Genomic DNA, 21,045 nt, shown 5'->3' with positions numbered 1-21,045 from the left:
AAATGTCCTTTACCTCCAGAGCTCAGTCAGACTGTTTAACACGGGGCCATGAAATGTGCGAAAGAAAGAGAGACGGAGAAAACAATAAGCTGAACGTAAGAGCACATGAACACACCGACACACACTCACGAGTCGAGGCTGTCTGAGCTGCTCTGAAGTGAAAGCAAAAATCAATACGATACAGAAACATTTCAGAATCCAATATCCAAGTGCTTCAGAGAGGAGGAGGGGAGGGGGAGGTGGGAGGAAGAGGAGTGGGAGGAGAAAGAACGAGGGAGGGAGTGATTCTATCAAACAACTGACAGACATGAATGACCATGTAAAGGCTCCCTGTGATTTTTATTCATTTTCATTCTGGAAGGCCTCCGTCGTCTGTAGCTGCTCACACTGAGCAAGATGTGAGGTTTCATGAAGATGTCTGTCGCACGTCTACGTCTCAATATGGGACTGTGGAGGTGGAGCTGGGGGCTGGGAGAGCACCTCCACCTGCACCACAGGGGGTCAATCAGCTCAGGTGAGAGCTGTTAGCTGATTGATCCTCATGTTTAAAAGGCAGCGACACCCAGACTCAGAGTTTTCTCACCTGAGATCTGAACCAAGCTTCATGTGTTTGTGCAGTTGTTTCATGTGACACATGTTCTGGTTCAGCTTGATCCAGAACTCCTCTTCTGGTTTGAGGAACCTTTCACACCTGATGTTTAGGTTCAGACTGAACTTAAGAGTCTGAAGCTCTGAACCAAACAATGTGTGAAACGTCAAAGTGACGTAACGTCTCTAGATGCTGAATCCTGAACAGAGTTTCCATGTTGTCTCTGTGCCTGTGTGGGTTCATCTCCAGAGTTTCTTCCTCTCACAGTCCAAACAGACGCAGGTTGGGATGGATGTGAATGGTCCATTGTCTCCATATCAGCTCTGCATTATCTGAAAACCGTCCTGGATGTACCACTCCTCTCGCCCCGTGTTAGCTTGGATTAGCTCCAGCTCCCCCCCCCCAGGACACACAGAGGATAAGCGGTATAGATAATGGATAAAACCAAAACACTGTAGTCTCAGTAAATTAGGAGATTAGACGTCAGAGTCGTGTGCTCGGTGATGGGGAGAGGACAAACCGTCTTCGGCAGACCTCACAAGCTTCACATATTCACTGAGCACCGGCAGTTTGCAGTCGGAGCGTGCACGATGAAAAATGTTCTGTACTTATTGATCACAAGCGATGTTATTTCCCTGCCCGCTGTAGCTCAGCGTGCCTGCAGTGAATGCAGACAGCTCGCTGCAGATCTGGAGGCCTTCTTCCATCATTATAGGTCCAGTTAATAAGCCCACAACATGCACTGCAGAGGGCAGGAGATTGGAACAGCTGTCGACGGACATCACTTGAGGAAATCAGACGGGTAAGCCCGGCAGTTCCGAGGCTCAGCGGTGCGTCGAGCCAACGCTGATGTTGAGACATTTCACAACATAAGTGAAAACTTTGCCCTGCTGCTGCTGCTAATGAAAACTCCGAGGAGCAGCAGAGCCATTAGGATTTATCTTGGGAACCAGGGTGGGTGGGCGGGATCTTTTTTACCAAATTCAATCCTGTCGTCGTTTCAGTCCAAATGGAAATAAATAAAAACACAATATTGTATTTTCTGAACAAGGACACTGGTGTTTCTCAGGAAGCTATTCTTTCCCTCTCTGTGTTTCTTCTTCTGCTCGTGCAGCAGTCGGTAAGCTGCTTGTAGCACAAATCACATTTTAATTAGCTCGATCCCGGCTAACGACCTCCTCCTCCAGGATTACCTGCCTGTGTCCGTCTAATCCCTCCGTCCTCAGCCTCTCCTCCTCCTCCTCCTCCTCCTCCCTGTCTCTGATGACCTCCCATGTGCTCGCTCACAGGGGAACGTCGGGTCTCTGTAAATATATTGTAAGGAGGACCTGCTCCATATGAAAGCTGCCCTGAGATAACTCCTGTGTAAATAAAATTGACTTGACTCGACTCCCACCTCCTCTCGAGTCACATTCTTCATCCTTCCTCCTGCTTTCTGTCAAATGCAGGTTTTTCTCATCATGTTTCAGTTTGAAATTCACATGAATTTATCTTTTTCTTTCCCGGGCAGCTGTGAGAGATTTACATTCCTCATTCATCCAGACATTTTTACCCTTTTTCCCCACTCCACCTATTTCATTTCGCTGTTTCCACGTCGTTCACAGTTTTCCTTCCATTTGCTCGGCCGCTGGTTTTTTGTCACATTCTAATGAAGCTGCTCTGTGTTTCATTTTTTCCTGCGTTTTCATCCATATATTTCCACATAATGTATCGAGCTGAAATTGTCTGCTGCTATGAGCTTCACACTCTGAGTCATTCATGTTCTGCAGTCTTTTGCTTTTCAGGATCTCGTTACTGTTTTTGCTGCAGTCGTGTGGCGGTCACGCTGTCGGCCTGGACGCTGTGCACTGTACATTCCCTTCTGTGGGAAATCTACAGAATATTTCAGTGTTGGAGTCGTGAAATATTTAAGGTTGTGGGGGAAGTGAAAGGAAGTGAGAGTTGTTTAAAGCTGGAAATTTCCACTGACCTGAGAGCAGCTCTTTTCAGAACAGAACCAAGATGGTAATAAATTCACTGTTGTAAAGATTCAACCTCACAAATGAACAGATGCATCACACTGACCTGCAGGTTACATCAGAGTGCAACAAAACCTATTAGTAAAATACTAGTTATCATTACTTAGTGTGACGCTGCAGTCACAAAGTGAAAGTGTCCAATCGGAACAGAGTCTGATCACCTGACCTGATGAGGATGGTAAAAACTTTATGGATGTTGTCAGTGCAGTAGTGATCAGGAAGTGGACCCATGGCGTCGAGGTGCACTCAACGGCGAGTCATTCTCAGCTGTCAATCATGACAAACATTTATTTAACGTACCAAAAACGTTGCACGCCACTTTACAACAAGCAGCTCAAAACGTCTTAGAGCTCTTTCAGGTTAAGAGAAGTTGAATTCGAGGTAAATAATGACAACTTCAGCAGAAACGTGAAGCTGCCTGAAGTGCAATGTAAAGTTAAAGATCAAACTTCTACACATCCTGAGCAGACGCACGTCTTTTCTTTTTACATGTTTGCTGCATTTGGAATAAACCTGACCTTATAACTCACTTGTGAAATTTCTAAACCGTAGCGTCCCTATTGATGAGTTCAAGAGGCAAACGACTCCTGTCAATCATATTTCTGTATTCAGTGTTCAGGGCCTGAATGAGAAGTGTGTTCTCTGTGCTGTGAGGTCAGAGTCTGACGCTCATGCAGGAAACTCGACTTCATGTCCGCCAGCAGATCTGAGAATCAAGTGTAATCTATGGTTTTACAGGAATTTCAATTTAAAAACAATGAGGACATTTAGTTAATTATCTGGCAAGTTACTAAATGTTAATCCTGAACAATAAAATGTTGAAGAATCCTCCACCTGTGGTTGTTTGATTACTGGAGGAACACGGATCCAATTTGAGAACGTTTGGTTTAATAGGGAAAGAAACAAATGAGCTAAATAAACAGAAATTCATCAAGCTGCTAATGAATGGACCTGATTTGTAAAGTCTCGGGGGTCTGGAAGGGAAGAAGAATTCTAATGCCTCAACAAAGATGAAACATTAGTTGTCTCGATGTGAGGGAGGGTCCGACTCCTCCTCTCGTGGGGAAACCTTATTAATTTAGGAAGGATCGTTCCGCTAATTCCTGCCAAATAAGTGGATTAGAGGGGGGGGGGGTCACCATGGATTAGCCATTGGTTTTTGTTCAATCTTGGCGTCTCCTGTCTCCGACACCCCATAATCTCGTCTAAATCCTGCAAAGCATAGGCTCGGGGCCAAACGGGGCCCAGACGTTGTCCTGCTGTCGACTTCCTGGACGGCGAAGGGGGCTGGCCCAGTGAATGTTGTCACAGATACTCGTCTGTTTTGCTTCATCAGCACCTCCCTCCTCTGCTCTCGTCTTCCTGCCTCACCTCACAACAACATCAAAGCTCGTGTTGCTGTGACAACAGACCGAGCCACCTCCAGACCTCCTTCCCCCCCCCGCCCTCCATTTACACCGGCTGCCCTAATTGGCCGGACGAGCAGGTGGACACTACCTTCACCTGGGAGGTGAATATGAATAAGGTGCTCACATCTCCACCTCTTTCATCGCCGCTCGCCGTCGGCCCCACAGGTCGAGCGAGGAAGATGCAAAGCGGGATAATTGGCAGGCTCGGGCTGGAAAGAGGTGTCAGGGGACGGGTGAGAGGCGGGCAGAGAGGTGCACGCCACGCCGTGCGGTCAAACGCCGCCTCAGAGAGATGAAGGCCACATCACAGAGAAAACACCAGAACAGAGAAAAAAGTGTTGGCTTGAATGGAGCGCTGACACGAGGTGCAGAGGGTTATGAAACAGGAAGCTCTTTGAAAAACAGGTACTACACAGGGCCAGGTTCCAGGTGCATTATGGGTAATCAAATGCATGCCTATCCACGCTGTCCAAACAGAAGCGAAGGATTAAAACATGTCCACAGACCGAATCCCAGTCAGTTTCACCAGTTTACACAGCACAGCTGGTCTGGGGGGAGGGGGGGGGATGATGCTAACAACTGTGCTAACAACAATATATGGTCCTCTACATTAACTACACAGTGAGTAGAGAGGGCTGAGTATCCAAAAATAAAGTTTTAAAGAGGAACTGGACATTAAAACTGTTTTAATGTTTGTTCCTCACAGTGTTACTTAATTATCTTTGTGTCGGTCACATAAACAACAACTTCAGTTTATATTAAACACAACAGCTGAAGATAAAACTGTCTCAGTTTTAACTTCTTTATATTCTCTCACAAGTTCCATCTTTATTATCACAGCGTCATAAAAGTAGTTTTATCAACCTCTTCAACACAGATCCCCGTGTTTTCAAAGATACAAAGATAGAGGATCAGTTTAAACATTAAACTAAAGGAGCTGGAACAACATGGTTCTTTGTGTTTATATGATGATGTTAAACTGAGTGAAAACATTTCATCCAAACTCAGGTTTTATGTTTGAACGGCTTGATAAAAGTGAGGTTTGGTAAATCGGTCTCATTGTTTTGAAGAAATCAGCATCTGACTACAATTTAAATCACGCTGCAATTATGTCTGTCGAGCACTGACACTTCCACAGAGCTGAGAATAAGCCAAAGTATTGTTTATCTGTAAAAGAATGGCCTACAGAAATCTAAACCTGCCAAAAGAGAGGCCCCCTGCTGTGTGCTCGCCCACTGAGCAGGGGAGAAATGTGAAGGCTCATATTTTAGCTTCAGGAACCAGACGAGGTGGATGAAATATTCAAATCAACAAGTAAAAAAAAAGAAATAACTGGATGGAGTGAAAAGTGAAAATCCTGCTGCTTTAAAAACCTGAATTCAACTTGAAAGCTGCAGTTTGCTGGTTCTCTTCCCACTGCTGTCGACATACAGTACACCCCCCCAACATGTTGTTACCTGGGAGTATTCACCGAGGGCTTCACGTCGTTTCAGGTTTGGTTTGGGGACATTACCTCCGTCTAATCACCTTCCTATCATGTTCTATCCAGGAGTCAGACCTGTGAATCTCTGCCCACGTCTGATTTTACAAATCAAAGCTTTGTAGGTGGGATTCAGAAAGTGGGAAATCTTCTTCCTGTGCCAAACACAGCCACAGAGAAACTTCCATGGAAAACGCAAACAAGTGGCGATGAAATGGAAACAAGGTGTTAAAAGTCGAACTACAGAGATGATGTCTTCTTGTTCTTCCTTTTCAACTAATCCCGGCTCGTCTGTTTTCTACTCAGTTCGTCCGGAGACCAAATATAAAGACCTTTGGCCTTTTACCACCCAAATCCAAACAGTTCATCTGTGAGTCCAAGAAGAATCTGAAGAAAGACCCTCAACATATTCTCCTGTTAACAAGCGTACGACGGATGGACTGACAACACAAACACATACCGTCTCTGGCCACTGGGGGTGTAGCAGCATAACGCACCTATTGCAGTCAATTTGGCAGAGTTGTATTCACGTTAGGACCATGGACGGTTGCTCCAGATCAGATCACAGTCACAGATTTAAATCAAGATATCAGGCGGCGTGAGGTGAGAACCCTGTGAAGTTCAGAGGAAGGTTTGTATGATCGATTCGTCACAAACCAAAGAAATAACAGCTGGAAATGTGGGTTTGAAGAAGCATCTGATATCATATATCTAAGAGGGAATGTGTTTAATAAAACTGGGCAAACAAGAATTGGAGAATAGTGAATTAAATCTGATTGTTATCTTTTCATGAAAAAAGAAACTATTTGTTCGTGAATGAGAGCGAATGTTCTTCCTCTGATTGAAACAGGTCGATTCACTGCTCTGGAAGAAAGTAGAATTTAACCAGAGTCGCATTTAGGTGGAAATTAAAAATTAGTCCCAACACTTTGTTTGTTTTATTGTCTTTTACCCTGAAAACTATGACTTTAAAATATGAAAGAGACAATATTGATGTTAATGGACAGGAACGATTCACTGTGACTAAGATGTTTGTTTAAAAGTGTTTTCGTCTTATTTACTGAAGGCATGGGAGTCTCAGGAAGAGAAGGACGAGGATGAATAACTTATTTATTCATCTGCTTTCCAGTTATTACTTTTCTACCTTTTTCAATTGTTATTTTACTGAAGGTAGAACCGACCTTCTACAAGTTGTTTCCTACTGGGAAGGAAGCATTTTAATAAGATGTTATATAACGAGAGATGATGATGATGATGTAACTCAGGAAAAGAGCCTGAAAAACTATACAAAAAGAAAAAGTACTCTTTCCTGCCGCTGACCCTCTTTGCAGCAGTTACTGCTAATTCTGCAAATTCACAGCGACGGGTCGCATTCATCAATCAGCGGCGTGTTGAGCGACGGGTCAGGAAATGCTCGGCTACGTCCGTGGTTTCGTCGCTAACGAGAAACAATATCGCTGTAGGAGAGCGGGTCCACTCTGTGATTTGCCGCTAAGCTGCTCATTAATTACTGAGAGCATTAATCTGCGGAGCTTAATGGACGATCAAGGCTGGAACGTGAAGCGGCGGCATGTGACCGGCACGCACCTTAAGCTGCTGTTAATCTACGAGCCCGGAGCCCGCCTCCGCCCAACTTAACTCTGACTGAGAAGTTAAAGATTCATCGACCGGGCTCGGAGACTCCGACCAGGCTGAAATGGAATCGAGTACAGTTATTTGAAGTTATTTGAGTATTTACTCCAGTACTCTTTCATTTTGTTCTTCTTGCCCCTGTAATAATTTAATTGAAGCCTCCATGTGTATGATACTTAAACATACTACACATTTGAAGTACTTGTTCTTTAAATGCTAATATCTTTCACTTGTACTTCATCACGTTTCTGAAGGAAATATTACACTTTTACGACATTATGTTGAGGTCACGGCTACATTTACAAATAACTTTGAACAAAATCAAATACAAAATATTATAGAATCATTATAGATTAAACTAAAGAGTATGTAAAGGAGTTCATTAATAAATAAATATGAATCCAATAATATATGATAATAAAATACAGAAGTTGTTTGAGGTTGTCTTATGCAATATGATGCTTTATTTATGAAAGTAAGTTTAGGACAGTTGGGACAAAACAACAGGACAAAATGTTTGTCCTGTTGTAAAATTCTATTTGATTTCAAGTTCAGAGAACGATCGTTCAAAGGAGACGGAAATCTCGCCTGTAACAAAAAGCAAACTTTTGTACTGTGCAGGTTTTGTACTTTAACGAACGGAAACAGTTCTTTCTTAATAAGAACCTTTACTTTTGATATTAAAGAACCTTTTGGGGAAAATACTTCTGTGAAAGCGCGACTGTTTCTCACCGTGGAGTCGTTTCATGCTGAGGTTTATCAGCTTTTAATGTGACTCGTTAAAGATTGTGTCTTAAAACTGACATTTATACAAAGGCCTTCATGCGCTGCTTTAATATTTACTCCTCTTTTATATTTCTCTTTAGTTTACCCTCAGTGTTTTTTATGCTCACTTGATTTGATGCCTTTTCTCTTTTAGAGCTGGCACTATATTTATTTGGCATTGTGAGCACTTTGTAAGTTTCTTTTGAAAAGTGATGTACTAACTTTATTAAGCTTGTGTCTCTGAGTGTGTGTGTCACTGTGTGTGTCACTGAGTGTGGGTGTGTGTGTGTGTGTGTGTGTGTGTGTGTGTGTGTGTGTGTGTCAGGTAAATTGGCACTGAGCTTACCCCTAACATCTCTAATAGTCTCCTTGTTTCCATGGCAATCCATCCCCACTGAGGACCGCAGCAGGACATCAGAAAAACAAAGATAGACACACCGGGGAGGCTCACAGTGTGTGTGTGTGTGTGTGAGTGTGTCTGTGTGTTGTGTGTGTGTGTGTTTACCTGATGTAAACTCTCCCCCATTAACACTCTGATATCACCTCAGCACACACACACAACCTTTGTTCATTAGTTCTCATGATGTAACACCAACCTAGCAACCAGACCTGTGGCCAACTCCCTGTTGCTTCCACGCTCTCATTGGACGGGTTCCCGGGGGTCACGGCCCCGAGCCGGCCCCCCAACCGGCCGGCCATCTGTCCTGGAGAAGCCACCGCGACACAGGCAGAGCCCACCGGGAACAGCTGCCTGCGCTAGCGGTGGTAGCTAACCGTAGCAAGGGCCCGGCAGGAGGGGGCCACTTTTAGCTCGCTCTGAAGCAGGCGGCTTCGTGTTCGGAGAGAACGACCGAGTGACGACTTTCATCTCTGAGATAATCTCACAGAGTCGACCTCCGATGTCACAACTGACTTTCTTATGATTTACAGATAAAGATAAGACGTAGAGTCATTTTCTCACAGACTTCTACAGAAACAACCTGTGGAGTCGCCCCCTGTTGGTCATTTCCAGAGAAAACAGGTTTGACTCATCTTAATGTTAGAAGACATATTTAGGAGATGATTTCTATGTGTGTGTGTGTTTGAAGCTACATGTTTAAATTGAAGGGACTTTTGGGCCTCGGTGGCGACATGAGCTCCTCTGAGAGACGTTCTAGTTTCCTATAGAAGTTTCATAGCAGCATGCCACTGTGTAATTCTCCCATTTTCATTTTGACAGTAACAACTACAATCTGAAGCAATTCCTCCCGGGTTGTGATCAATATATTCGTTATAAAACAAGAGACAACAAGGTCTTAAATTGATGTTATGGTAATATCAAAAACGCTTACACAGCCAAACCTCGACCTTTGGCAACCTGACGACAACAGAGTAAATCTAACACCATCAAACAAGTGTGTGTTTAAACAGAGTTTAACGACACGTCAAAGCAGCGATGATGGGCGGGCGACAGGGACACAGAGAGAGAGGCTGCTTCCTGTGCACTGACTGGAACATCTCTCACCACACAACTGTAGATGAGGCTGCTGACTCAGTTCGCGGTTATATAAACGATTGCGTGGATTGTGTGGTCATCAAAAAGGACATTGTTGTGTATCCCAGTGACAGACCTCACGTAACAAAAACAGGTGAAGGACCGCGCACAAGAGGGAAAAAAGCAGCTTTCAGAAAGTGTGAGCGAGTGAAGCTGAAATGGCACAAAAGCAAATCAATCATCTGTTGAAGGAGGCCAAGAGGTGGCGAAAAAAGACATGATGGAAAAATCTAATTTTCACAACAAACTAAAAAGCACAGAAGAGGCACTTCATCTGTGCGGAGGATTTTCAGAAAGCCGCAGTAAACGGCTCGTGTGCGACACCCTCAGCCTCGACTACTGAGCCAGAGAGTAAAACAGACGTTTTAAATTTAGATGGTACCTCGCTTTTCTGACCAATCATGTCCAGCATGTTAAGGTCAACGACACCCTCACTGACCACAAATCAATCAGCACAGGTCCAGGCTCGTCCGTCGTGCTCTTGTCCAGAGAAGAAGAACAACGCTCCCTTAGATCTACAGTAGTTAGTGATTAGAGGAGCACTGGTGGATCCCACAAGTTTTAACCCTCTAACCCCTAATTTAGAGAATGCAAGTGGTGATGCAGACGTTTTAATATCTGATTTGTACCCTTTTCTAATAAATGCATGTCGTATTTTATTATATTATATCATCACATTGTACTGTAATGTATCGTATCCTGTCATATTTTGTCATATCGATAGTTGTACAGTCTCCAATCCTCTAAGTACAGATGCCGGAAACATCTGGAGAAGAAATAACTGCATCTAATAAACTAAACTGAGGTGGAGAATATAAAAAACTTCATCAATTAGTTGGACTTATGATCACCGATAAGTTGGACTGGGTGATGCTCAGAGGACTCATAATGGATCAGTATCATCTTTACATTTAATCGTGGCTCAGAAAGTAAATGCATCTCCTTTTTTTTTTTGTGGCTCTGCAGGAAGGGCTTTTATATTTCAAGCGCTTTTATATTTCATGCCAATAAAGAGAACTCGAGCTGACAGGAAGGACAGTTTGACAGTTTATTCAAGCTGCAGTTTAAGAGCCGAGAAGCTCAAACTCTGAGGAGAATACCGAGCGGTTCACGGCTCTGAATATTCATGATGATCTCGATACACGTGTCTTCTAAAGCTACTATTTGTTAAAGGTTAGATGTCAGCAAATAAACCAATAACTGAGGTACAGACACTTGAGGAAAACGTGAACAGTTCACCTTCAGATGACAGAAGCCCATTAGTTATTCAAGGCTCAGGATTCAGATAAGGACTTGGAGATAAGGACACAGTTATCATGCTGCTCAAAAGTAGTTGAAAGAGCCTTGATATCCACTTTACTCACAAACACCATGTGACACGTAAACTGATCAAAGGTTGTCAGCAAAATGAAGGAATTCATGGCAATTAAAAAATATATATAAAACACGATTTATGAAAACCACTTCACGGAATAGTGACAACACTTGACTCCACCCTATAGTGAGATGTTCCACCTTCCACATCATCCACTGACTCTTCATGAGAACCTTCTTGCTGCACCCTCAAGGTTCTCAGTGGTTCCTGGTTCTATCAATGACTCGTTTGATGCCCTGTGTCGTCATCAAGGATGTTTGAAGCTTCATATTGAACCTCAGACTTCGATGACCCTTATACTTGTCCAGTTTTAGTTTCCCTAAAAGAGCAATGAATCTTCATCTGTAAACCTATGGACCCTCCTCATAAATCCTGACAGCCTTCTCTGCCCCTGTGTGAAACCTCTGGAAGGTCGTGACGAAGGGAAAAATGACGATAGACTAATAAAAGTTTGGTGTTTAAGACCAAGTGTTTCCTCAAAATTGCCCTTAAGTGTTCACGTGAACCAGAAGCAAACCTCTTAATGAGCCTGACGATGCTAAAAACCTTATCAATAAAAACCCACAGACATTCTTAAGAACCCTTCTTAGTCACATAAACACTGGAGCCAGGTGTAAAACCACAAGAATCTTGAACTGACTCCCAGAACCTCCTAAACGACACCTCAGACCTTGTGAGGGACCTTTGCAAACATTCCCCAGAACCTGCGAAACGAAATGAATTACCTGCAAAACCTCTTCAGCGACCACTGGAACCTCTGAACCGAGCCCCTCACAGCACCCAGTGCCAGTCTGTCTCATTCCAACTGCCCCCGGAACCTTTGAGCAACTACCAGCACCTTCTGAGCCACGAGAACCTACTGGGGGGGATGCCTGAACTGTTTGATCAAATTCCTGGATTCTCTAATTGGCTCCTAGAACTCCTGCGATATTCTGAATGACCCCTGAAACCACCACGAGGCAACTGAGCAGTTCTGAGTTCCACAGAAAAAAGTTCACACACACACACACACACACACACACACACACACACACACACACACACACACACACACACACACACACACACACACACACACACACACACACACTCACACTATTTATAACGCACCACAACACTGGCAAATAATACAATCGAGGACACACCACAGCTTGTGTGTGTGTGCGTCTCTGTGTGTGTGTGTGTGTGTGTGTGTGTGTGTGTGTGTGTGTGTGTGTGCTGCCTCTCAGCATCCTTGCTGTTGTACATCAGTCGAATGCTAGCCAAGCTCCGATTTACAGCTACTGCCAAACACGAATACACTCACACACTCTCACACACACACACACACACACACCTCTGTAGTGTACAGCGGCCACCACAGATAAGCTCAAATAAACAACAGACCTGGAAAAATAAATCCACCTCCCTCCCTCTCTCTCTCTCTCTCTCTCTCTCTCTCTCTCTCTCTCTCCCTCCCGGGGGACGAGAGAGGACATCCAAAGAACGCCGCCTGTTACTATAAAGCTTCTTGACTTCACACACACACACACACACACACACACACTCACACCAAACACACTGTGCGATACAAATAAGAAACAGAGAGGGAGGTATGGTTCCACAGGGAGGAATCACCTCTTCTATCGCTCTATACTCCTTTTATCTACTGGTTAATGAGGAGCAGATACCCACACACACACAAACACACACACACACACTCGAGAAGCTACACACACATGCATCCTCAGGACTGTAGTTTCGTCAGACCGTCTCTCAGCGAGTGTCCCACTTCCAAAACTATGGACCGCTGCTTACATCATTATGTAACGTCGTGATTGTGTGTGTGTGTGTGTGTGCATGTTGTTCCGCCCAGAGAAGCTTTGAACACTCAGACTCTTTCCTCAGCATGAAGTGGTGTAACACTGCAGGCTCTAATGAGTGTGTGCATGACGAGAAAGAGGGTGTGTGCATGAGTGTGTGTGTGTGTGTGTCTAAAACAAGCATCGAGCATCTCTATGATTAGTGAGTTAATGGGGTTTTTGCAAAGTAAGCAGTTGCCAAAACAGGAAATGGAGTTCAGTGCTGTGTGTTGATGCTGCAAATACACAGAGGCCACAGAACCTGGGAATGTGTAACCACTCTGAGAAGTGTGTGTGTGTGTGTGTGTGTGTGTGTGTGTGTGTGTGTGTGTGTGTGTGGCTCCGTCAAACCTCAGAGGGATCTCTAGAAACTTCCTAAATTACTCCTGTGCTTCATGAATGCTTCACACAAAGTTCTATAAGACGACTGGAACCCCCCAAACTTACCCCAAGAACCTACACAATGACCCCAGGATCCCCCTCGGGGACTGGAACCACCTCCAGAATACTTTCCAATGAGGAACACAAGACGTTCTCTTCCTAGGACCTCCTCATGAACCCCTATAACCTCTCTGGAAACTACAAACCTCGCTTAGAGACATCTACAACATCCTCTGTGACTCTTTGGCCCAGCCTCTCAAACAGCGACGCCTCCCAAAGGACAACGGGAACATCCAAAATAAGTCCAAGAACCTCAGTGACCTCTGGAGCGTCTGAAATAATCTGGTAATGCTCTGAAAAAACATGGCACCATGAATCCTTGTTAATAACTTTTGGAATATCCTCAGTAACTCCTGCGTCCTATTCACTTAACTTCCTCAACTTACTTCCCAAAAGTTAGTGAATCTCTTTCTCATTCTTCATGACACCTGAGCCTGTAAAACTTAAGCTGAAAAGTTGAAAATAACACTTGAAAACCTGAAGAACTCCTGGAACCAGAACAGATTGTTGTTCTCTGAGACGGCTGACACCTTGTTAATGACGCCTGTAACCTTGTGACCACCTCTTCGACCCCAGAAGGGTCAGAATACGCTGAGCGAATGTAAATTATATCTGAAACTCTCTTGCAGAACTGAAGAGCCTCAGAAAAAGATCCATTCAATGTCCATAAGATCCTGAAACCTTTAAACGGCTCCTTGGACACCTGTAAAGGTTTGAAGAACTTCTGCTACCTGTTAAATTGATTCTTTCATCGTAAGTGACATCAAAAACCTCCCCTGTGAGTCTTGACCCTGACTTTTAAACAGTGATTCTTGTTTAAATCAGTACAACTGGAACTTTTGAAATGACTCCAAGAACCTGGAGAGGTGTCATGGTGCCGTGGTTCTTGCGGTTCACTGAGTAACTTCCTCTCACGTCTCAGTGGAACCTGGGAGCTCCTCAATGAGCCAAGAACCTTACTTGTTGAACCCTGAAACCTAAACGTTCCCCCTGGTGACCACTTGGACGTCGTTATGGAACTCATGGACTTCACTCCTTAAAGTCCCAGAGACTCCCTCAAAGTGTGAGGCTCCTGTACAACATCCTGCTGCCTCAATAACAACTGGAACCTTCTAAATGATTCCAAGAAACTCCTCAGTAAGTGGAGAGTTTTCATTTATATGGCAAAGCTCCGAAAAAGATGCTGCAGATATGTTGATATACTCAGTGAACCATAAAACCTTCTCAACAAGCCATGACACCATGAAACCTCCTGAGTAACATCCTCAGTGACTCTGAGATCCTGTTCACTGAAGCTTGGCACTCTTCAAGGACTCTTAACCTCCTTCATACATCTCAATGAGCCCTGGGAACTCCTCCATGAGCCAAGAAACTCTGTGAACACTGTTACCTTCTAAATGTAACTTCCTGGTGACCACTGGGACGTCCTTTAGGAACCCAGGACCCTTCAAACTGGTACAACTTTAACTTCACTCCTTCGAGTCCCACAGGTTCCCTCAGCCTGTGAGACCTCTCCAAAACATCCGGCCTCCTCAGGAAACATGTGGAACCCTTTAAAGAACTTCCTCAGTGACACTTTCCAATGTTATTTAATTCACACCAGACTCATTACTGTGTTTGTGATCACATATTCTCAGAGCTTCATTAATATGGAACATGAAGAGTTTATTTTGGCTAAAAGCTGCTGAACATCGAGAGCTGCTGGAAATTATTTTAATCTTTGGACATTAAGGCTTCACTAGTTTGAGAAAACAACTAAAAATAGTGTGTGAAAGTTTCCAGAGAACCCAGTTCTGTCCTGGGAGTTTCTGACAGGCTGGAGGAGAACCGCTGGCCCCCATCATCGCCCACCAGAGAGAGGAAGAGGAGAACGAGGGATGATGGAGGAGGAGGAGAGGGAGGAAGGGGGGTGAGAATCCCTGAGGAAGAGCGAGAGGAGTCAGAGAGCAGAGGCCTCTCGTAAGAGAACAAGAGGGGGGAGGAGGAGGGAGGAGGAGGCAGATGGAGGCGTTGCGCTTCACTGAGGAGAACACATGACCACCTCGACCTTTTTCTTTCTAACTTCCCTCCTGTGGATCCCTCTTTCTTTTTCTTCATCTACTTTAAACCATCTCATCAAACTGTCGTCGGTTTTCATTCAAACCTCACCAATGGTTTGACTTCATGAGTTCTACTTTCAGAATATACGACCTCAAGTTTACACAAATTCTTTGATTGGTTAATTGTTTGTTGAGGGAAATAACAGAACATCATTTCCCATGAAAAAGTGTTTATAAAATCATAAAGTAGAGTCATCGTGGTATTTTCTAGACTGACTCGGGTGGTTTTGCAGAAATGCTTGAGAAGCCTTATCTAAACTTATTCTCAGGAGCAGTGAGTGAAATTCACACCTAACAGTGTTGTTATGCTAATCAAAGGCACATTGTTAATTTTATTTTAATGGCTGTTGTGTGCTCGGTTTTACGCTTTAAATTTATTCAGCGTTCGGTGTCCTGCAGCATTTCATAATGTTCAGAATATTAATTTCATCCTTCTCTGCGAAACGTTTCATAAAGTGTGTTTCCACATCAGCACTAAACTAAAGATACGTTCTCACTGCCAATGAGTTTACAGGTGATGAAGTACTGACACGAAAACATACATTTAAACGTGGAGGGGAAACTTCGTACAGTAATAACCTGTACGAATAAAAAAACACGGTCTAGAAGCGTAAGTAGTTTGCCTCGTGATCCAGTAGAGGGCGATCACTGTCAGCTCGACCTCTTGCTTGCAACACGAATGCATCTGAAAAGCAGAGAATGGAAGTATTTTGTGTTTTTGCCAAAGTAAACTGCACGTTGGTGTTTACACCTCCTCCCCAGAGTTTGTCTGTTTATCTGATGGGACGTCATCACTTTCTCTAACATTGTGATACAGACCTTTGCTCGATGATTAAAACCAGGCAGGAGACTGATATCTGACTGGATTTAAGGGACAGTTGAGCCTCGGTGGAGATTCGAGCTCTACTCAGTGACATTCTAGTTAATTTAACGTTCATTTGAACGAGTGAAATCACACGAGCTAGTTGCAAACACGCAGCATTCGGAGCCCGGGCTACTACTTGGAAGTTCCCGTCCCTGCAGATACACACACAAAACTCAGCACTTAACAACCCACGAGACAAACAGTTTACCAACAATGACACAATGCTGCGCAATTACCATAAAACTCATCAACAGGCACCAGATTATTCATGACTCCGTGTTTGCTCCCTCTTTAAAACCTGATTAAATTTGAGTTTAAATTCCTGCTCCGGCTCATTCAGACAGACGGTTGATTGAGGGTGAGTCCGTGTCACTGGTTTTTCAGAGCAGCGGAAATCAGGCTCCTCCATCGGCACAAATTTCCACAATGACCAGAAAATGATTTTATATAAAAAAAAGAACGAACCATTCATGCATAAATACAAGAAACTGACAAAAGGGTTAGAATACACAGTTCTGCTTGTGCGCACTCGGAGTTTCAGTCACATTCTGTGTAGTTCACGTGTTCCTGTAACATACGACGAGGATGATGATGTCATGACACTGGAGTCGAACTGGTGGCCGATAAAGACAGAAAAAACCTCAATGACGTGTGTTTGTGTGCGTCTGTTGTGCAGCGATTACTTCAGCTCTCAGACTGATGCAATCAGCAGATAAAGAGGCTGAGAGAGTGTGTGTGTGTGTGTCTGTGTGTGTGTGAAGCCAAATACAGTATGTTTGCATGTGGTTTCATCTGGGGAGATGAGTGCACCCCCCCCTCCCCACCCTCTCAACACACACTCTTCATAAATCAGCTTGTTATCCAGTGTCAGGCTGCACCTCTGTCTCTCTCCATCATCTCTCTCTCTCTTTCTCCCATTTCCTACTTTCTGTTCTTCTCCTCCCTCGCTCTACCTTTACTCTTCTTTCCCTCTCTTACTACAAACACGCGCACACAATTCAATCCCACAAACTACACCCCCCCCACATCCCTCCATTCCCCAAGCTGGGTTTGGTTTTCCTCTTCTTTCCGTCTGTCAGTCCATCCGTCGCAGACAGGAAGTGGGATGCATTAGCTGAGTGAAGACGGGCTGATGGAATTAACGTCCATTATCTGACCGTTTACAGGAGGGAGGAGGAGAAGTGAAAGGATAGAGATCCCACCACATGGAGCTCCCTTCCCGCTCCGGAGAGCAGACCACACTCTGCATGTCTGCATCGTGTGTGTGGGCAGAAACAACATGTACCTGCCTCTCAAGCTGCTGTCTGACCTGCACTACAGTCTGGATGTCTTCCTGAAATGTTCCGGAGGGGCTGTATGTGAAAACTCAAATGTCAGAGTGAGTTCGTTTGGATATTTTCCAGAAATGTTTCCACCCAGAGGAAAATCTCTGAATTGTGAGATGTGAGAAAACAGCAGGAAGCTTCCCAGTGAGCGAGTGGACGTGTTGATGAGGTTTCTAACACGTGACGGACGTGAAACTGGAAGAACACAAATATCTCAGGATGAAGAAGAGGAGCCGTACACGTAGAGGAAGGCTTTCAAGGCTGAACCGCCCCGGGGCTAAATGTCATCTACATCAACTTAAAGACACGACATCTACTCTGACAACTGTTTTGAAGTCCAGTGAAATGTCATCAGCTGTGGTTTACCGTAGCTGCAGCTCGGCCCAAACTGCTGCTCGTCCTTATCTCAGAACTACGAGAAGATGATGAGGGAAAGTAAAAGTTCACTGGATCACACACACACAACATCCATCCATCTCCATGTTGAAACTCTAATGTAAAAACCTGACAGTTCATCAACCTCTGGTGCAAGTCAGAGATGTGGCAGTGATGTAAATGGGTTCACCGTCGACCAGCTGTTGCTCCGACCGTGCGATTCCCTGTGCCACATGTCATGAGCATCCATTTGAGACCTGGATTATGTCCAGATTATGTTACTATACGAGGATAATCCACCTTTAAAAGCAGGTGATGCATTAAGAACAGACTGAACCGCTTCTGCAGCTTCATTCCGGCCACGTGCTTGTATTTAAGTGCAAATGCATCCGTCTCCACATTTAGCAACTAGTCTCACAGAGGCAGGGACAGACCAGAGGACACATCACAGCTTTGGACAAATGTCCGTCCACATGAGCATCAGGAATAATCCCCGTCCATGCCAGCACATCTGACGTAGGCGATGTCACGTGACCGTTCACATGCACTGGTCATGTAATAGACAGGGAGCCGATTGTCTCCTCTGCAGTTGCTGCACAGTTAGAGAAAGAACGAGGAACAGCGACGATGAAACGGGAACAACAACGTCTCCAAACTTCTGCATTTCATTCTCTGAAAACCTCTGGAGTAGCGTGGACAGCAGGTGTAACAGCAGCAGCACTGATGTGGGTGGGGTGTGGATCAGACCGAGGACTGAATCCTCACACGCACAGAGCATCAGTCGTGTTTTCTGTCTGACTAACTGAAGAGCCATGTGACTGCCGAGCGTAAATAAACAGAAATGAAATGATAGAAGCACTCCAACGTGTCTGAGGCCAGTCAGGTCGTCCCTGCAGCTCCTCATCGCTCTGTCTGAAGCACTTGAGAGCGGCCCGATCAACAATCAGTCACACGGCTGAGTGATCGATTCAGTCGGCAGCGGAGGAAAACAGGAGGAAACAGCTAAACTGTTCCGCTGAACCGAGCTGAGTCACTTCTTCAAAAAACCCAATTAGGAAAAACATGTGCTGCTGAGCTGCTTCATTATTGCTTGATTAACCATTTAATGATGAACTTAGATTATGACCAGCTGCACGTAGTAACTTTGTTCTGAGTGCTCGCTCCAAAACAAACGGGAAAACAAAAGACATTTGAAATGCAGAGTCGAATCAATAGAACTTTGAGTTTGTTTGGTTGGAACCAGCAGGGGGGAGACTTCCTAACAGCTGGAGCAATAACAGATGTCATCTGCAGTTTTATTTAAAATGTATAATCAGACTGTGGTGAAGTATTTTTAGTCCAGTGATGAACTTAAGTACAAATGAGAAATATTAATATTTCATACATCTACTAAACCTCATTTATCTGGCAGCTGGCGTATTAGTTATTCTACGAATTACGATTTTACACACAAAATACATCAAGTTTTAGAATATGATGCATTGTTTATACATATACAGTGTATGTGTGTGTGTGTGTAGAGTTTCCTGATAGTACTTTAAAGTTTTCATAATGTTAAGGATCATTTTTATACTTCTACTCCTGCACCTCTGCTCGTCCCACTGTAGAAATAAAGGTTTAAAGTTTTGAATCAAACACAGAAAGTAAAGAACGTCTGTAGTGGTGTGTGTTAATCCTCAGAAGACCGGCTGTAATCTGTTGACCTCTCTGGGTACAACACACACACACAGAGAGACACACACACACACACACACACACACACACACACACACACACACACACACACACACACACACACACACACACACACACACACAAACACACTCACTCTCTTCCTTGGGAAAATACCCGCAGCTAAAACATGTTTGACCATCAAAGTGGAAGATTGTACAACGCTACTATTCCCTCACACTGCAACACACACAGACACACACACACACACACACACACACACACACACACACACACACACACACACACACACACACACACACACACACACACACACAACATAACCCTGACCTCATTCCAGTGTGTTCGAGAAGATACAGACACTTACACACTCTCCTGCTCTCTATCACTACCTCTTACTCACTCACACACACACACCCACACACACACAGACACACACACACACACACAGACACACACACACTGGGTGGCAGTAGCCTGTAGGCGTGCGAGCAGCTGTGAATAATTGTGTTTACAGATGGCACACGTACGACCTGTGGGCTGAGACAGAAAGAGAGAGAATTGTCTTCTCGCCCTCACAACAGAAGACAGGGATGACATTTAGACCGAGCCTCGCTCGCCCCTCCTCCGTCCCTCTCTCTCCTCTCCGCTCTCTATTTATTTCCCAGTTTCAACTATTTTGCTTCAGTTGGCTTAATTGGCATAAGCAGTAACGAGGCTTTAACAGCCAACGCAGAACAATGAGCAGTGGCACAGCGAAAGAAGATGTGTCTAATTAATCATTTGGCTCCAGAAAGGAGGTAAATTAAGTACTTTATTTATACCAAAGGGAAAATTTGCTTTAAAAGTAAAACAATAAAAAGGCAGCAGCTCTTGTATAATTATCTAAACTGCTTTATACGGTAGGTGTGAGAGGCGGCGGGTAAATAAGTTATGAGAAACTGACAGTCAGGTAACTTCAGTACAAGTCGGCCTATAACAGAGTGAAATAGATAAGTGGACTTTATGAAAAGTTTTTAAACTAAAGCCACTAACCCACTAACATCTGGCCTGTGAATGTAAACAGTTACTTCAGTTGTATTGGATTTGGCTGCGACGCTGTTTATCCCTTTAAATGAATTTTCACTGCTCAGTTTTCAATATATCAAAACAAACTGCAACATAAAAGTCATGTTAGCAACATGCACGTTCAAAAGTAAAGCATTGTGTGTGTGTGTGTGTGTGTGTGTGTGTGTGTGTGTGGTGATGTAGCATCACTAGCATCTCTCACAGTCTTTCATATCATCTGCTAGCCAGCTAAGACCTGTTAGCATTACAAATAAGCTGCTTTCCCGTAAAATGATAAACAGGGACAGACACACGATACATCAGCATGCTAACATAATGACAGGCTGACAAAATGCTAACAGCCGAAGTCGTAGGGAATGTGTTGTGTTAGCGTATTCCCTGCTAGCCTCCCTCTGTGGATCTATAAGTGGAGCTGATGGAAGGGTGGGCTCAATATGATTTACATAATTGGGATGTTAATTCGTTAAGCCGTGGGAGTTGATTATGTTGCATATTGATTGTGTTGTGCTGCTGTGAGGTCGCACACCTCTTTAACAA

At 44.2% G+C, this 21,045-nt stretch overlaps 1 protein-coding gene across 2 annotated transcripts in view; it reads right to left on the bottom strand.

Moving 5' to 3' along the window:
• Positions 1-21,045, bottom strand: part of LOC118112310 (protocadherin-1) — a 159,444-nt gene that overhangs the window by 55,874 nt on the left and 82,525 nt on the right. The gene's annotated exons all lie outside the window — the stretch shown is intronic.

Source organism: Hippoglossus stenolepis, chromosome 7 (assembly GCF_022539355.2).
Source record: "Hippoglossus stenolepis isolate QCI-W04-F060 chromosome 7, HSTE1.2, whole genome shotgun sequence".
Taxonomy (NCBI): Eukaryota; Metazoa; Chordata; class Actinopteri; order Pleuronectiformes; family Pleuronectidae; genus Hippoglossus; species Hippoglossus stenolepis.
This window is presented reverse-complemented; position numbering and strand designations above follow the sequence as displayed.